The sequence below is a fragment of the Myxocyprinus asiaticus genome, chromosome 27 (assembly GCF_019703515.2).
Source record: "Myxocyprinus asiaticus isolate MX2 ecotype Aquarium Trade chromosome 27, UBuf_Myxa_2, whole genome shotgun sequence".
NCBI classification, from domain to species: domain Eukaryota; kingdom Metazoa; phylum Chordata; class Actinopteri; order Cypriniformes; family Catostomidae; genus Myxocyprinus; species Myxocyprinus asiaticus.
Window position 1 is genome coordinate 42,269,912 of NC_059370.1, and position 17,289 is coordinate 42,287,200.

Consider the following 17,289-nt stretch of genomic DNA (forward strand, 5'->3'; position numbering starts at 1 on the left):
AGCTCACTGTGCAGCTGGATCCTGGACTTCCTGTCAAGCAGATGCCAGGTGGTTTGAATAGGCAGCAACATCTCCTCAACACTGGAGCCCTGCAGGGCTGTGTTCTCAGCCCACTCCTGTATTCCCTGTTCACACATGACTGTGTGGCAACACATAGCTCCAATGCCATCATTAAGTTTGCTGATGATACGACGGTGGTAGATCTGATCACTGACAATGATGAAACAGCCTACAGAGAGGAGGTGCACACTCTGACACACTGGTGTCAGGAGCATGACCTCTCCCTCAATGTCAGTAAGACAAAGGAGCTTGTGGTGGACTTCAGAAGAAAAGACAGAGAACACAGTCCCATCACCATCAATGGAGCACCAGTGGAGAGAGTCAGCAGCTTCAAGTTCCTGGGTGTCCACATCACTGAAGAACTCACATGGTCCATCCACACTGAGGCTGTTGTGAAGAAGGCTCATCAGCGCCTCTTCTTCCTGAGACGGCTGAGGAAGTTTGGAATTAACTGCCATATCCTCACACGGTTCTACACCTGCACTGTAGAGAGCATCCGCAATAGCAATACGGCAATAGCACCGCCCACAACCGCAAAGCACTGCAAAGGGTGGTGCGAACTGCCAGACACATCATCAGAGGTGAGCTTCCCTCCCTCCAGGACATATATACCAGGCGGTGTGTGAAAAAAAGCTCGGAGGATCATCAGAGACTCCAGCCACCTGAGCCATGGGCTGTTCTCACTGCTACCATCAGGCAGGCGGTATCGCAGCATCAGGACCCGCACCAGCCGACTCCATGACAGCTTCTTCCCCCAAGCAATCAGACTTTTGAACTCTTGATCTCTCACGCTCAAAATACATCAGCACTGCACTTTATTACTCTTATATCTCACACCGGACTGTCATAAATTATATTCTCTCTTAACAACACACTGGCAACTTACTATCAACCGACAGCCTGAATGTCAGTACAGTACAATACAACCTACTGTACATTCTATATATACTATATATACTTTTTTTATTATATAATGTGTATTCTATATTGTGTGTATTGTATTCTGTACATTGTATGTTATTATTTGTATATTGTGTTGTGTGTAAATATGTGTATATTAGATTTTAAATTGTGTTGTAAATCTGATGTTTATTGTAAATTGATGTTTATGTCTCATCACTGTCACGACTATTATGTTGCTCGGAAATGCACCCAAGAATTTCACTTGTGTATATGGTTGTGTGACAAAAGTGATTTGATTTGATTTGATTTGAGTCATACGGATTACTTTTATGCTGCCTTTATGTCATTTTTGTCGCTTCTGAATTCTGGTCACCATTCACTTGTATTGTCTGGACGTACAGAGCTGAGATATTCTTCTGAAAAACTTGATTTGTGTTCTGCAGAAGAAATAAAGTTATACACATCTGGGATGGCATGAGGGTGAGTAAATGATGAGAGAATATTCATTTCTGGGTGAACTATCCCTTTAACTCTAAAGGATGGAGGGAGGGTGGAAAATTGTCATGAAAACTAAATTGTGACTTTATAATTGGAATGACTCAAGACACTATACTGTATAAGAAAAGTGATTATTCTAATAAATAATCAAAGTGGTGGTGGACCACATCAGAGGTCATTTGTTTATTACGTTGTATATTCAGAATATGAATTCTGAGTGTGACCAGAGAATGATGATAAAATGAGTAAACAAGCATAAGAAAGTCGATTGGTCTGGCAGGAGAATCTGTGAAACACCAGCTGCTTGTCTGACAGTGACCCACCCCAAGAGTCAGAGCAGCCTGTCACCCTCAATACAGCTCACACAAACACCCTGATACAGGCAGAGCTTCACACACACTCCTCCAGATGGTCCAGGAGTGAGCTGTGGACACACTTCAGTGCAGAGACAGAGAGAGATGAAGGCATAGAAAAACAGAGCAAAGAAGCAGAAGAATGGAAAATAAGCAGCATTTCAGTTGTCTCTCAAGTTACAAGTAGACACAAAGAACTTGTGAGTGGTGCTTACCTGTGCAAAACTCACAGCCGTGATTCTAAGATGTTGTGGGTGGTTGCCAGGGTGTTGCTAGGAAGTTGCTAGTCATGCTCGTCCTGTTTTTATTATTATTATTATTATTATTATTATTAAAACTGGATACATTTACTTGAGAGACAAAGCTGTGTAAGATAATAATGTAATTTTGTAATATAAGTATAAGATAAAAACACAATTTGTTAGATTCAAGATTATTCAACAGTATCAATATATTATCGATATACTCACATAGCAAAACGTCCTTTATCCTCCAGAGACCCGAGCGTGACTGCAGTGTGCATGTCCCATTTCCCTTTTTGATTTGTAACTAGTAGCTCCTCATAAACATGCAAAAAAAGAGCAAATTTTCCTAAAAATGTATGTTCTCATATGGGGACAACAGAACTAAGTTGTGAAATTTAAAATAACACCAAGAAATAGATTTTTATTTTTTATTTTTATTGAATTGTTAACTATGCTTCCAGGAGTGTTGATTATTCATGCTTTTGATTCGTTACAGACATTACAGCTGATTTTATGTAAAGCTGCTTTGGAACAATAATACAATTTTTAAAAAAAACTTGATTTGTCTTTTATGTTACAAAGTTGTTTTTTTTCTACTTTGGCAACAAAATCTCAATGTTCTCTCTTTGCACTGTCAAACAAACAAGTGATAGCCAGTGCTGAAGCATTTTGCCAATCAGAAATTAGCACAATTCATTCTGAAAGAAGTAATGGCCAGCATCGTCCAATCACTGCCAACCAATCACTGCCAACCAATCACTGCCAATCTATGTACTGATTATCATTGTCCCATGTCTGGTCCAAACATCATCTGCAACCTGAAACTGAACTTTTGATTGGATGTTAGGAGTGAACGCACTTAGCTGCATAGGAAAGCTATAGGATGCTCCCTTGCTCCCTGTTCAGTGAAAATTTTAGCAACATTTTTTCAGCTTTTGAATTAACCGATTGATTATCAATGTGATAATGCACAGTGAATATGGGATTTCCTATTGTCCACGTCAGTGGTCATTGTGTTTAACAGCGTGCCGTTTCGAAATAAATCGTTCACATTTTTAAAATGGCATATCGGATGAAACTAGAGACTCTAATCTTTTGACTCAAACAGGTTGGCAACTTGTGTGTGCAAAAAGTCGTTATGGTGACGTCTCTCTAAAGAGACTGACCTGCAACATTGCTTCTCAAGTGAATTCATATTGTTTTAAGGATGTTTAGATATTTCTACTGGAAAACAAGACAAAAATACTGATTAAGAAGTTGATTTTAGCAGTGTATACAAACACATCATTTACCTTCACTGATGCAATTTCCCTCTCTCACTTTCTCTCCTCTTGCATTCTGCCATTTTTCTCCAATAATCTGTTCGTTCCCTCCCTCCATTTCCACCATCAGGCTGCTAGGTCATGCTCCATACATCCCATAATTGCAGTGTGTAGTGTAGAGTGCCAGCGTCTGGTCCCAACGAGCGCGCCAGAAATCATTACTGATGGGACTCAGACGGTGGCATGCAGGATCTTCTCCACTGAAGCTCTCATTCTGCCTCCAGCTCGGCCGGCACGGTGATCATTATTCAGAAGAGAAATATCATGTACAAAATGTAACGTAATCAGGCGGTTAAGTTTTGTGATCATTTACTAACCCTCATGTTGTTCAGTATCCGTATTGCTTTATTTCTTCCATGCAACACACACATAAAAGAAATGCTGAAGAATGTTCATGCTGCTCTTTTCCTTATAACGAAAGCATTTTTGTCCATAAATAAATAAATGACTTAAAAGTCTTCCAAAGCCATACGATAACCTTGTGTTAAGAACAGACTGTAATTTAAGTAGTTATTCACTGAAAAGCACAGTTCAATATTGTAGGTGCATTTTAGTCATCGGAAACAAAAGCTGTGCCAATTTTTCTTCATCACAAATATTTGAGGTAGCTACAATACGGTTGCATTTGTTAACATTAGTAAACGCATTAAGTATCATGAACTAACAATAAAGCAATAATTAACAATATTATACATTTTTACAGCATTTATTAATCTTGGTTAATTATGTTTTTGTTTTTTTGTTTTTTTTTAAATACAATTGTTTATTGATAGTCCATGTTAGTTCATAATGCATTAACTAACGTTAACATATAAAACTAATATAAAATGTATTATTATATTCTGAAATTAAAATGAACTAAGATTATTAAATGCTGTAAACATATTTTAGTTACACTTGCAGTTAACTAATGTAACACTAACTAATGTTAAATAGTGTAAAGTGTTGGAATTTGATTTGATTATGTCTGACAAGCAAAATATTTATTATATTTCCAAAGTAAACAGAAAAAGTTTTATATAAGCCTTTGATTGCTTGATTATTCTTAACACTGCAGATTATTTATTTATGAGAAATAACATGACTTTGCTTTTTAAATGTTAATCAGTCTGTTTAGTTTATGATTCAGGAATGGGTGAACATGAATCACATGTTCAGCAAACACTGAGAGGGACTTAAATGAATAAAAGCAAACAGCAAAAATAAACAAATCTGAACAGCAGTGTGCGTTTTGTCCTGCAAAAGATGCACTCCTATAATAAGACTTTGAATGAAAGCCCAGCTAAATATACATACAAGGGTAATTGTTCGAAGTTTTCAGTGGTAACAAAAGCCAGAATTGGATTACTGAAATGGGAGTTCAGCCAATTTCCCACCCTGCATGAATGTTGAGATGAAAGTCTTGGATTCAGTGGGAGCCGGAGAGGAGGCTGGTCAACTGACACCAGTCGGGGGTTTGATTCTGTAGGAAGCTCGACTGGGCATCACACTGACCTGCTAACTCAACTGACCACAAGCTGTGGGATTTCAAACCCACATGAAAAAACTCACAGTGAATTTACAGCTGTGGGCAAGACCAGGGGTGATTTATGAAACCACACAGATGTCACAGGGTTTGTTTAGATGTGGTACAAGAAACAATGCAATTATTACCAAAGTTTCAGATTCAGACTTATATATGTTATTTGCTGATATATACATGTTGCTATAAAGGGGAAATATACAGTACTCTGGCTAGCAAACATTTATCTAGTATTCAGGATCTTGTTAGATGAAGAAAGTAACAACGGTATACTATTAGAAACTAACAGGTTGAAACAAAAACAATACTTGAGGAATGTAGAAAAAGACAGGATGCCTTACAAACAGAATACAGTCCAATACGAGTTTTCCCTCTGTGCCAGAATTTCCATAAGGGACAAACATACTTTCTGAAGTACAAGCTCTTTCTAGAAGATTACAGCATGAGCACTGTTCCCGTGCTTGACATCTGTCCAACTGAGCATCATGTTCTATTCAAATACACTGGGCTACATTCATAAACCATGAGCAGAACAAATTTATGTGCAATTAATAAACCATTTTTAAGTAAATTGTCATAATGAACTGAATCATGGACAGGTCTAAAGGGGGGGGAGACATGGGCAACACGATCACACAGGAAGTCAGCATGTTTTTTCCGAGAGTTCCGGTACCCTAGGATCACATTATGCCAACTCAATGACAAGCATTTTTGCATCGGCTCTAATGTGCGTTTATCTTTCCCTGTGGCGCGACATGAAACATGCTGTGCCAGCAGTGTGGGAGACCCGGGTTTGGATCCCACGTTGAAACCAGAAAGTAAACGTGAACGCATAATCAGTGATGAGTGCGATTCTAAGGTTGCATTTTTCCCTCTAACATTACATTTCACTCCAATGATGGTTAGGTTTAGGTTTGGTGGGTACAGTTTATAAAATATGCATTCCTCTTCACTATATTACAGCCTGTACAGCTGAAAATGAACTCGCTTTACAACTCGCTTTTGGTGCCCCTCCATGTACATTTCACACGGAAAATGGAGCTCACACGTGCCATACGTCCAACAGCACTTACCGCTTTGGCCACTGGGAGCAGTGCTTTGAATTTCGGTAAGCACAGACTGATTTTGATACAGAAAAGTCAACCTAGTGTTTCCGATTTCACTGTCAGATCAGTTTGAGCTTTTTGGGGATCCAAAAACACCATTGAAGCGACAATTGTGGGCACAGTTTGTCTTTACTTTCAGTGTTTCCACCACACTATTTGAGTGCAAATAGCCATGCTGTGTGGCAGGTGCTATTTGCACCTAGTGTAAATAGTCACTCTGTAAAAATATAGTATAAAGTGCTGTTTTGAAGATTGCAGGACTGTCTGAAGTAGAAGGTGTGCTCAGTATTCCACAGCACAAACTTGACCTTCCGTATCAAGTGTGTTGATAAAACGGAAAGCAATATCAACAACCAAGCCTCATGCAAAGTCATAATAGTACAAATTTAGTTTCTCCAAACTATACTTTCTCCAGTAGAGAAAAATAAAACAAACCAACGTATAATGTTATTACAATTTTTCCCAAGTTTAACCTCTATCTCAAACTTAAACCTAGCCATGATTTAATAGGACAATCACTGTGTAACATGAAAGAAAGAGAAACATTGGGGTTTGAAACGAGACGAGTAAAGCATACTTCAGGATATTGACATACATCAGTCACTTTAAATTGCATAAATAAATATGGAACGAGTAACAAAAATTGTTCACTGACATTTCTTTTCTTAAAGTGTTGGATAGAAAGGCTAGCTAAAATTTGACGCCTGTATTGTATCCTTTTGAAATTCAGTTTGTTGATTGGTTGATCTCTATATGGGAATAAAAGTTGTACCTTTCATATGAGCCAAATCAAACAATATCTTACAGTTTCGAGTTGTGATGAGACTAATGCCGAGTTTACATTACACGATTTTAGGCCCAATTTTCATTCGCCGACAGTTTTGTGGAGATCGCCGACAAAACCCCGAAATCATAGGCAAATCAAAGCTCGCTCCCATGAGCGACGAATGCAATGTATGAATTATCAAAAACGCGATCTGAGAGAAGCGCCAATGCGTCACCGATATCAGCGAGATATCTAGAATGTTAAATATCTGGACCTGTCTGCAATTCCAAATCACGCAATGTGAAATGTGTTTTGATTGAATACAACTGCAGCGTTGACCTACAGCCAATGAGAGAGCAAGAAACGGGGCACGGGACGTTACAGTGGGAGGAGTTCTGATGTACCTGCAACAGAACATCAACTAGCATGGCTGCGGTAACAAGAAAGTCTCATTGGACTGAAGAAATGGAGGAAAAATTAGTGGAACATTGGCAGGAGCACCAGTGCCTATCTGATGTTTCCTCTGAACTGTACCACAACCGGGTGGAGAAAGAGAACAGTTGAAGAGAAATTGCCAATTCTCTTGGACAGTCAAATAAGCAAATAGGTCGATTTTTCAATAGGAGGTACTTCTTCATATTGTAACCAATAAAATATATGAAGCCTTTAGGTGATTATAAACATACACATCATATTCTGAAATGCATAACATATGATCATGCATTTGTTTTCGTATCTCGTATCACTTCTCGCGTGTACTCTGTTGTGAAACATAATTTGGAGTCCAGGCAGAGTCGTCGGGGATTCGTCAATGGTGAAATGTTTTGTAAACTGTCGCCGATTCCTCGTGTAATCTGAAAACCCTACGACTTCAATGACAAGACAGACAGTTGTGTAATATGAATGGTACCACAATCCGACGTCTTTTGAAAGTCGTGTAGTGTGTAGGAGGCATAAGCTGAATATCAAACACAATCGCTTCTTGACTCATTTTGGTTTGACTGTTACAAGTTACAAACATTGGATTGTATACATTGTTTTTAATTAAAAATTACACCACTCTCTGAAATAAACCAAGGAGGCCTATAAATACCTAGAAAGAGCTGTCACATATTTCCAGAAGAGGAACCCTTGGAAGTATGGGACCACACACTAGTATTACATTCCAAACCTAGTAAAAGACAATCTAAGAACTAGAAAGCTACCATGATGCCACTCATACCCACCAGTCATTTCTATGCTCTTGAGCCAAGCACTTTTGAGTAAACAAGTTCGGCTTTATCTTATGTTATCTTTTAATATTTGTTTGGCAAGAATATACAGAATCCTTTAATGTTTTGAAGACACAAAAACCCCCCAAGCCAAATAGACACTATATGTTTACATTACTAAGAGTTCTAGAGTACTAAGATCTAATATGTGAATGAAATCTGGGACTGGAAATTAATTACTATGTATTTTCTTAATGATTGAAAAATCGAAAAAGCAGTGTGATGAATCTTAAAATAATCAATCAGTACGGTATGGTAAGCCCAATGTGAGGCTTCAACATTAGTGAAAACCAGCATGACTCGGTAGAGAATGAGACATACGCACACATTTTGCAAATTAATTTAAATCTTTAAACAGTTCAAATGTTATTTCCATAGCTATTATCATTGTGCCCCTGAGCACGACATTTAACTCCAATTCATGTGCTAATGCTGTTATCTGTGCTCTGTGTCAGCAAGTGTCAGATTAAATAAAAGAAATGAAAGACCAGCACACCTGTTTAAAAGACTAGTGTTTAATGAAAGCTCTAGCCAAGCTTCCATGGCCTTCCTATATGGAAATGATTTAAACATACAAATGTAATACAATATAATACATATTAGATATATGTAAAACATATTAAAATTAGGTGTGATTAATTACATAAGAAATAACTCCTTAAAATAATTATCCCTGGACTGTAATAGGAGCAATTGAAGCTTAAAGTACCACCTGTTTTCAGCAGGGGGCAGTAAGCAAAACTCCAGCTGTACACAGCTGGACAAAGCGTAATTCCGAATGCAGGGATCTCAAGAGGTGTTTTTCTCATTTTCAAACTACTTTTAACTTGACACAGTGAGCTAAAAACTCTATGTTTATGACGCAACACAAATGCGTCCTCTATCTCGGACAAATTGACGAATTCAGTTGTAAAATTGTAAACTGTAGGCCAATGATAGGCTTATGTTTAATAATATGGAAATAAACAATATATCAGATTCTAATGCAATGCATTTTAACTATCTGAATTATTATATTTATAATATTCTGTATATTTTATTAAGAATTATTTTAAAACAACTATTTATAATTATTTAATCATTTAATATTGAATTATTTATATTTTCAGCAAATATTTAAACATGCGATTAATTGTGATTAATCTGATTAATTAATTGGCATATCGTGTTGATTAAATATAATTTAATAAATATCATTCGATTAAAATGTTCAATTGATTGACAGCCCTAATTAAAATAGAAAATCATAGTAATCTTTATCATAGTAATGGATTTATTCTATGACTACTAATGAGTGCTTGCTTTTAGAGGGATTGTAGCCTAAAATACTCGAGTCTAGTATGTCATATAACTCTCCAGAAGAGACTATGCTCTTCCATGAATTCATTAAACATTGATAGCCGCAAGTCAGATGAATAGTGAAATACCCCAGAGTCTACAGTAGATAATATAGTGAGAAACGTTCACTAAAAAGGGAGGAAAAGGAAGGGGGCATGACACAATAACATGGAGCTGTCAGAGAGAACACACACACACATGCACACATAAAGAGAAAAATAGAAAGGAATTAATTATGCTGTTTCTCCATTACTCCCACGCAGACAGTAACTGACAAAAAGTAGCGGCACTATTAAACTAACTACATTTCTTAGCAGTGTGACAGTAGCGTTGCAATTTTCAAATGTTGTGTCTTTTCCAGTAAGATGATTTTACAAGAAGTAGTGGTGTAGTCTTGAGTAGCGAAACCTTTTACTATCGACATTAATTCTGGTCCATATCGCAGCTTATTCGTTTGCAAAATATGAGACAGAAACAGCGAGAAACAGCGAGACATGCCGCAACGGTCTAGTGCACATAGAAAACACAGATTTTCTATTATCTAGTATTTTTTGTTGTTGTATTTAGTTTAGATTTAGAAGTTAGTGTTTGTTGCTGTCACCATATGGGCTCTATTTCCATAGTCGCACTAGGCGCAGCGCAACGCGCAATGAGCGTTGAAACATCTTATCCAGTTTTCGTGAGAGAGCTGATTCTGAGCCCAATTTTTACCGCTTACTGCACCCAGCCCATTAGCGCTTTGTGCACGCAATTTCGCCAAACCCAATTGCGCCTAGACTTAGCGCATGCTTGCACGAAATACTGACTTTGTGTGTATGACTTATGGCATAGCGCTGTGCTTAGCACTAGCACTCTTAAAATAGGGCTCTAAATGTGATTCTTATTGTTTTGTGCTGACAGTTATCTGAAATATGTTGTTCCCCAAATCGATATAGTAAGCTACTATTTAGTAACCTACAGTCTAGATGACTAATTTCTCAAAGTGGTATTGTAGCTTTACTGTAGTTTAACTACTTACATTATGTGTAGCATGTAGTCTGGCGATCCATAGTTTCACGGTAGTTTACCCAACACTTGCACACACACATAGTAAAGCAGAATTTGAAGCATCCTGGAAAATTTGATGACAATGTTAATCAAGATCACATACTTTATTACAGGAACAAAATTCAACTTTCTGCACATTAAATCTCTCTGTCGCTCTATTTCGCTTACTGCGTTTCGTGCTAGTTTCTCCTAAGTTCCAAAAATAACCACTGGAGAAAGCTGTCAAAGCAGTGCTACATTTTTCTACCTGAGGTCTGGCCAGACAGAAAGAATGAGTGAGCTGAGAGAGAGAGAGAGAGAGAGAGAGAGAGAGAGAGAGAGAGAGAGAGAGAGAGAATGTGAGAAAGAGAGAGAGAGAGAGAGAGAGAGAGAGAGAGAGAGAGAGAATGTGAGAAAGAGAGAGAGAGAGAGAGAGAGAGAGAGAGAGAGAGAGAGAGAGAGAGTGAGAGAGATAGAGAGAGAGAGAGAGAATGTGAGAAAGAGAGAGAGAGAGAGAGAGAGAGAGAGTGAGAGAGATAGAGAGAGAGAGAGATAGAGAGATAGAGAGATAGAGAGAGAGAGAGAGAGAGAGAATGTGAGAAAGAGAGAGAGAGAGAGAGAGAGAGAGAGAATGTGAGAAAGAGAGAGAGAGAGAGAGAGAGAGAGAGAGAGAGTGAGAGAGATAGAGAGAGAGAGAGAGAGAATGTGAGAAAGAGAGAGAGAGAGAGAGAGAGAGAGAGAGATAGAGAGAGAGAGAGAGAGAGTGAGAGAGATAGAGAGAGAGAGAGAGAATGTGAGAAAGAGAGAGAGAGAGAGAGAGAGAGAGAGAGAGTGAGAGAGATAGAGAGAGAGAGAGAGAGAGAATGTGAGAAAGAGAGAGAGAGAGAGTGATGGGAATTCAGATTGGATCAGAGAGGAATTTGACAGCTGTACTGAAAATGTTCTGTCTAAATTTGTCTAAGAAATCCAATCTGAGAATGGTGCTCTCTCAAAGTCAGATTATTCACAGGTCTGAATATTAAACATCATCTCACATATGTAGAACAAGAGCAACACGATTTAATGCACGATTTCCAGTAATTACTGTAATTTAAATCAATAGCTGAGCAGGGGTGCATTAATGCACAGGCTTACAGGGGCTGAAAATATGCTGTAATGTCAATTAATATTGGGTCAATGCAAAATAAGCATGTCAGAGCATCTAGTGTACACTTTCTTTGTGGTCATGTTGGTCACGTGTAGTAAACCTTTTACAAGGATAATGTTTTTTTGCGAGTGTAATTCATTTTCAAATGTAATTATTATTTTTTTAAATCATTAACTCATAAATCAAAAATAGTTTTACTTTTTAATATTAAAATATTATTTGTATATTTTTATCAAAAAAACTATTTATATAATACTATCAATATTTTATGTTTAATCTATTTTAAATATATTTCTATAAAATAATATTTTAATAACAAACATATGATAAAATATCAGTAATTCATACATATTTAATATGCTATTCAATATCATAGAATTATATTGGGATTTTTCCATTTGACAACCTCTTGAACTAAACTTGCAATGTCATAAAAGGTCAAACAAGTTCTAAGAAGTTTAATCTTCGTGTTCATGTTGGTTTCATGAAAAAAATTAAAATAAATCAAAGATATTTTTAAGGTAAATTTTTTTTTGTTGCAAATATAATAATTTTTTCAATTTCATTAATTGAATAAAATTATTAAATCATAAATTTAATGTGTTTATTGTTTTAATATTTAAATATTTTTTTAAGAACTGCATCTGTGCTTGTGTCCCTTAACTGGTGAGGAGTCAAATAAAAGCACAAAAAATGAAAAGTGCGGATCATTAACAAAAATATGTTTATTATTATTATTGTATAATACTACTAAATGTTTTATTTATATTCATAATATATTTATAAAATAATCTTTCAAAATAAATAATTATAAAAGTTAATTTATAGATACATTTTGAATATTGAATATCTTGAAAAATATTGAATAATATCTTAACTAAACTTGCAATGTCATAGGTCAGAATTTAAGATATTTAAAGAAAGAAAGAAAGAAAGAAATGTAAGAAAGAAAACACAGTATAAACAAAAAGAAAGTAAGTATAAACAAACTTGAAAGCTTCAAGCTGTCAGACTGTGTTGGCGATTATGTAATAAAAGGAAGTAACGTGGTGTCATACAGGAAGTTGTGCATTGTTTAGTGTTTGGTGAGTTTGCAAGATGTTTCAGAGAGTTTTTATGGCCTTGTCTTGTCTCCGTACTAATGAAGGAAGGGAAAGGTGTGGATGTATGGGGAAGTGTACACCCACCTCCTGTCAGAGGTGCCCGTTTATCTGCCAGGCTAAAATAAAAACTCAGAGAAGCAAAAACAACACGAACAGCAGTTTCCTAGAGCCACAACAATCCGCACAGAAATCACAGCATAATCAGAACTCTGGAAAGTCTGGTGTATTGTAACCATCAGTACAGAATCTGACACATTTCAATACTCAGTCCTCATAATAAAGCACTTTTTAAAGGGGTCATTTTCTTTGATCTTTTCAGATAAGATTCTTTCGTATGTGTACTTTGACAGCATACTGTAACTTTCAAATCTTTCAGTCCAAATCAACCAATCCAAAAAGACAATTTATTGAAGATGCAAAAACAACTCAACCTGAAATCCTTTGGTTTCTGGAATATTAGCATATGACCATGCCTATTCGGAGTTCAAAAACTTGGTGTCAAAGTAAAATAATATAAGCAGGAACGATACTATTATTTCTAAAGACCAGGGGCCGGTTGCACCAGCTATACGTAAGTTACAACTTAGCCTAGTTGTGCATAAATGGGCACTAAGTCACTTTTATGCACTACTAAATATTTGAGTGTTGCACCATTAAACTCAGGTTGAACGTAACCTTACGTATAAACTAAATATTTATGGAAGCCTCTGACCATGAGTAATGGATGTAATAACTAAGCAGACTTAATTATGACATCAATGAGCTCATGTTTTGGTTGACAGGCTTCAGTCCTTTCGACATACAGTACTGTGCAAAAGTCTTAGGCACATAAGATGTTTCACAAAAGCATTTCTTAAGATTTCATAAGTCTTAAGATGGTTATTTATATCTTCAGCTTTAGTGTGTCAATAGGAAATATTAATTTTAGACTCCCAAACATTACTTTTGCAAATAGAAAAAATTAGAATAGAAGAACAGGGAGCCCTGCAACAGATGTCATGGCCCCCGCAAACCTCCCCAATGAACATCGTGTCAGTCTGAGATTACATAAAGAGACAGAAGTAACTGAGACAGCTTAAATAGATAGAAGAACTGTGGCGAATTCTCCAAGAAGCTTGAAACATCCTATCTGCCAACATCCAAGTAAAACTGAATCCAGGTGTACCTAGGAGAATTGGTGCTGTTTTAAAGGCAAAGGTGGTCACACCGAATATTGATTTAGCTTTTTTATGTTTACTGGACTTTGTATGACATTAAGTGATAAATGAAAACTATTTATGTCATTATTTTTGAAGACATCCTCACTATGCAACATTTTTCACAAGTGCCTAAAACTTTTGCACAGTACTGTATATGATGATGTTGGCATTTACACTTGTTAACATTTACGGGAGAAAACATTATGTAAAAAACACGGCCCCCTCTGGCTCCACCCCTAGATATATACGGTCTATATAGTCAGACTGATCTCTCAGTGAATTCAGAAACGGTAGGCTGACTTTTCTTTACTTAAAAACTATCTGTGCTTACCAATGAAAACTGCCCCCAGTGGCCAAAGCGGTAAATGTTGATGAGTGGATGGGCATGTTTGAGCTCCATTTTCCAGGTGGAATGTCCACAGAGGGGTGCCAGAAGCAATATCTGATAGGAGATGCCACTTGTTAGTGAGTCGGCATAATGTGGCTGATCCTAGGTTACCGGAACTCACGGAAACATGCCGACTTCCCGTGTGATCATTTTGCTATATACAGTAGGTTGAGTGTTTGGTTTTTAAATGTCAAACACAAAACACATTGTGATCGACACAAAACATGTTTATCCTCGTTGCAAGTGGGCCGTATCTAATATAGCCTGCGTCATATTTTCTTTCACCTTGTGTAGTTTTGTTCACCATGTGATAGATAATTTTGCGTCATAATTCTGTAGAGTTTGATTAAATGTACAGCCTTTGACACCAGCAACAAAAGAAATGAGAAGCATTGTCTCCATCCTTTTAAAAGTTAATAATCATATTTACAGTATTTTTCTATCCTAATAACAGTATGCACGATTAAATGGAATTGCATTTACCATTGTTTTCATAACAGTCAGAACAGACCTGTGAGTCACCAGCTGAGAAGAGTACAGTACACTGCAGAATCTGGCACATACTTGGTCCACATAATGTTGGACTTTGTAAATGAATGGTTTGTAATTGCTGCAATTAACAGCACATTAGACAGTGCAAGACTGAGCGCTTGCTAACGAAACAACTCCCACACTGAACTCCGCAACTGACCCGAATTATTTCTTAATGAAGTTTTGTTAAGGGTTCAAGACTGCATCTTTAACACAAACCAGGAATAGCAGCAACTCTTCAAAACTCTGTGAAAAGGTGATGTCACTAATTTTATGCTTTCAACTTTAAAACCAAACAATCAATGTAATGGAGACAATTACATACAGCAATTGGCTGCTATTTATGGTACAGCCTTCACCAGCTGGCATAGCCAAGTGTTGGCTCTCCTTAAAGCGGAAGTGTGTTTTTTCAATGTTTTAAATGCTTTTCAGTATCCCAGTTTAATATGCAGAGATAACTATAAGTGAGCCATTTGAAGACTAATTACCCCTGTGGATCTGTGGCACTTTAAACATTGCTTTGTATGTTTGGGTATCTCGACTAGCCAGTGAGTTTTGGGCAGGACTAACTGTTGATTCGACCAATGGCACATGAGGGGGGAGTGTTAGGGAAACCTGTTTGAAAACAGTAATTATTTTTCCAATTTGGTTTGGTGATGCTGGTGGTTTAGAAATTACATCCAATACAGTTTTAATGTCAATTTAATTGCGGTCGAAATGGTGATCTGAAACAAATAACTTGTGCATTATCACATTTTATTTCATGTTCCTTTTCATGTTGTGCACTATTCATCAGTCTGGTATGGAACAGACACTTTTCAAGACCAATATAATAAAATAAAATCCTGCCCTACATTTGTTTCCCATTGAATATTCAGTTTACTTGAAAATACATCTTAAACATAAAAATGCACATTATAGAATGCATTATTGTTCTATTGTCAAATCCTGTGGCGGATTTAGGCATGGGTGACATGGGCAGTTGCCCAGGGCGTCATCTTGCGGGGGGGGGGGGGAGGGGTGGCACAAGGCACGGGGGGGAGTTCACCCCCCTGGTCAACAACTTTGGTAGCGATCTCATTTACAATCACCAACCCCTGCGCAACCCCACCCGGTCAACAACTCTGGGGGCGTCTAGAAGTGGGTTTCGCGCAGGGCGCCATACAAGCTAGAACCGCTACTGGTCAAATCAAACAAACCATTTTTGTATCTTTATTTTTAAGACCCTGTATGGTTAAACCCCACAGATATGGGGCTCCAGTGTGGCTCACATTGTCATTCTTGTCCATCAAAACAAAGGTCTGAAGTACAAATAATGTTGAAACTAAATGCATATTTATTCACATTAAAACAATAATGTCAAAATCTCGATTGTCTCAAATAGTCCAAAAATACACTATTATTAAGAGTAAGCGAGTTTAAAACAATATTAAGATATCTTTAAAAATCAGTTAAAGGCACTCCAACTCTGGATAAACAACAACATTTTTTATTTTATTTTTCATTTTTGGACTCACGCCATTGGCATATAATGCAACAAGAGATGCTGAAGTCAACTGATTTTAGTCAAATATCTTTCTATCTCTGTGTAAAACTAAAATAATGATGCTACCACCTATCTAAGGGAATTTTTTGACCTGTGTTTTGCTCCAAAAATTAAAGGTGAAAATTGTCATTTTGACCCCACTCCACAAAATAACAGATTACACAGTAAGTATCAACCCATGGCATTTTTTCATCATCATTTAGGTATTCCTTTCACCAAAATAAATAAATAAATAAATAAATAATAATAAATAAAACAAAAAAGATCAGAAACAAAATTTTGAGCTGGGGACCTCTGGTTGAGTTGACATGCAAATGACCCAGAAGTAAAATGGGTTGTGAATACAGTTTCAGGGCTTGATTGCATCTGTTGTCTGATTACAGATCTACAAAACTTTCTACATGACGACCTTTTACAAAGAAAACAACAACAGTAGAAAACAAAAGGAATACCTGTCTATTATTATTGGGAATCTAGAGCACGTATAGTGCTGATAAAATATAAACAAAGTTAAGCTTCAATTTATCTGATTGTCATTGATTTTTTTCTCTCACTTGCACACACACACACACACACACACACACACACACTCCCCCTCTCTAAATTTTTTTTGTGGCATTTTACCAAACTGACGTCATGAAACAGGAAGACAATCTTGCTGTTTGCCTGGCTGATTGAAAGAAAGACACCCATCTTTTTCGCACCCTGAAATTGGTTGAACACACATGCACCCTACAATCAGCCCTGCTCTTCTTACCCGACCAAATAATGACAGTGTTGGCAGTTGTTCCCTGCCACAAACAGATCCACCTCTGTGTCTGCGTCACAGCGCTAACATCTGAAAACTCTCCAATGCACATTTGTTCCAGAAGGATATGCAGCAGGTATTTCTTTGACATCTAAGGGCTTTTAAGTCAGCGTGTAGACGCTGTAGACACATGCAGCTGGAGAATTAGAGGAGTTTT